The sequence below is a fragment of the Dipodomys merriami genome, unplaced genomic scaffold (genome assembly GCF_024711535.1).
Source record: "Dipodomys merriami isolate MVZ:Mamm:240054 unplaced genomic scaffold, mDipMer1.0.p SCAF_8, whole genome shotgun sequence".
Classification (NCBI taxonomy): Eukaryota; Metazoa; Chordata; class Mammalia; order Rodentia; family Heteromyidae; genus Dipodomys; species Dipodomys merriami.
Genome location: NW_027206401.1, coordinates 49710848 through 49713816, shown reverse-complemented (window position 1 = coordinate 49713816; position 2969 = coordinate 49710848).

Genomic DNA, 2969 nt, shown 5'->3' with positions numbered 1-2969 from the left:
GCAGCACATGCTGAAGATGGCTGATACTTTCACCAGAGGTGTAAGGAAGCTAAGCATGCATTTATTTTATTTTTTTTTTTTAATTTTATTTTTATTTTTATTTTTTATTTTATTTTATTTTATTTTTGTCGGTCGTGGGGCTTGAACTCTGGGCCTGGGCGCTGTCCCTCAGCTCTTCAGCTCAAGGCAAGCGCTCTACCACTTGAGCTACAGCGCCACTTCCTAAGCATGCATTTAAATGATATTTAGGAGTCAATATTTCTTTTCCAGTAAGATTTGGGATAATTCAGAATATATAATTCATATGAACATAAAAAGTAGCTCAGATTAAGACTAAATATTTGCTTGGCCACTAGTTGGGCTTGGTTTATAAACAAAGTCAGTCACAATATTAACAGGAAACAATATTTCTGCCAAGGATTTGTTGAAGTAGTAAAGTGTACTAACAATTTTTGGAGGTTTGTTTTCTATCTCCCTGAAAACTTTTGTTTCTTATGCATAGTGTTCTCATCTGTGGAAGCTAGATCTAAAATACACGGGGACATGGTAAATTATACAAGATGTAGGTCTCACACACAGTGAGACCAAAGGAGGATACTTGTAGGGGAGGAAAACAAAGGTGCAATGTCTAAGTGCCTCTGATCATAGGAAATAATATTTATTGAAATGAACCTCCAGGAAGTGGGAACAATATCATTGTTAAAAAATTTGTTTCTTAAAATTGAACACTGGGATGCAACTTGCTGCTTAACAATGAATGCTTTACTCTTGCTTAGAGGATTTGAGTCACTGCTTACAGAGCAGCAGCCTCAGTTTCCAACCAAGCATACAGTCTTCATAAGAGGGATCTCAACTATGACATTTCACATATAGAGTAGCCTTTTAGTTTTCAAGAAACAGAATCCCAAGACTACTCTGTGTGTGTGTGTGTGTGTGTGTGTATTTGGCAGTACTAGAGTTTGAACTCAGAGCCTTGTGCTTGCTAGGCAAGTCTTCTAAACATTTGAGCCATGCCCCCAGCCCTTTTGGGCTTCGTCATTTTCAGCTAGGACATCACACTTTTTTTTTTTTTTTTTTTTTTTTTTTTTTTTTTTTTTGCTGGTCGTGGGGCCTGAACTCTGGGCCTGGGTGCTGTCCCTCAGCTCTTCAGCTCAAGGTTAGTGCCCTACCACTTGAGCCACAGCACCACTTCTGGCTTTTTCTGCTTACGTGGTGCTGAGGAATCGAACTCAGGGCCTCATGCATGCAAGGCAAGCGCTCTACCACGGAGCCACCTTCCCAGCCCGGACATCACACTTTTGCCTAGTGAGTATGGGGCTGCAATCCTCCAACCTATGCCTTTTGTGTAGCTTGGATTACAAGCATGGGCCATTGTGCCCGGCTAATTCTGAGACTAGAGTCCAGATATGATGTGGCCCCTATTTACATATGTGCTTTGAGTCTGTCAAAACATTATCCTTTAAATTTCACCTGCACTCATCCCTAAAACTACACACCTGCCATTTGATTCACCAGACATCCTGCAGCTCCTCTAGTCATCATTTCCCCTCCTTAGAAAAGGTCAGTACACTTTGTCCAACAGTAGTTTTTGAGGTTTGTTCTGGGTGGTCTTGGACTGTTTTAAGTCTGGTCTGGGTCATCAAGTAAGTAGAATAAAATGTCTTTTAGGACAATGAAAATTCTACAGGAAAAAGATGATCCAGCAGAATGTGTAATTCGGAAGAACCGGCTTCCAAGCTCTGTGGATTCTGCAACCTAGGGCTGTGAAAAATTAGGGTTCATCTGCAAATGTCTTGTCACTAGAAAAAAAAATTCAAAAAGATAATGCCTACTTTAAAAATGGGCAAGCTACAAAGGAGGAGACAACAATGCTCGATAAGAAATGTACTCATTACCTTGCTCATGTGATTGTAACCCCTCTGTACAGTATTGTCACAATCAAAAACTTATTTCAAAAAATGGGCAGGCTTATAAGGGTCATAATGGGGGGAAAATCAGCTTCATGAGGGTAACAATTATGGTTAACTGAAGTTGAGACCATAACGATGTTCCAACTGGGAAGGAATGAACAAAGTAAACAGGAAGTGTTTGATAGAACATTTACATCTTTCCATTTCAGGTACATATACGATTTTTCCGTTTAACTGTGCGTGCTAGTGCATTTACAGTCGGGAGCTGAATGAACTCGGCCAGCGGGACTGCGCTGCGGGAGGGGGGAGCGGCAGGAGGGCGCGTCCCACCAGGCGGGACGCCCAGGATCTGTCCTCCAACCAGAGAGAAATCAGTGTCCGGTGCCGCCGGGCTGTGAAGGACCAGAGCACTCGCTGGAGTCCCAGCACCGAATGAACAACAGAAAAAAGAAATCCCGACGGCGCCTCCCGCAAGCCCCTGTCGCTGTCAGGAATGGGGACGGATAGCCCTCCACGCACGTTTAAGGACGTCCCCCCCCCACGGAGCGGGGTACACCTGTCACCCTCAAAAGACCACGTCGGGGCACCGTGCCGCACAGCGGGTGGGCGCTGCTGGCCATCTCAGCTGATGCATGCCTTTATAGCCTTTAAACGAGTGCGCACGGCTCAAACAGCACGCCGTTTCCCGGAGAAGCGTTCCTCGCCCTGGCTCTGCTGCGGCGTTAGCATGCTCCCCGGCAATCGAGGATTTCCCTCTTCTTGACTGGCTAGACAGCTCTAACCAGAGACCCTGCGGACCACAGAGACCCGTGCACGGGACCAGACCAGCGTGCAGTATGAATCACAATCCGAGGTGGCCAAGGCCGACGTAGAAGATGAAGGTGGGCGACGTCCCGGCCCCCGCGGCTGGGACACGGTGAGCGCCGCCCACCCCGGCTAAGTCCGTGGGCCAGGTGTAGCCTGGGACTACAATTCCCAGAAGGCCACGCTCGCCTCTGGGGACTGGGCCTCTTCAGACGCGCTGTGCGGGGCCGCGCCTCGCACCAGGGTTGGCTCGGC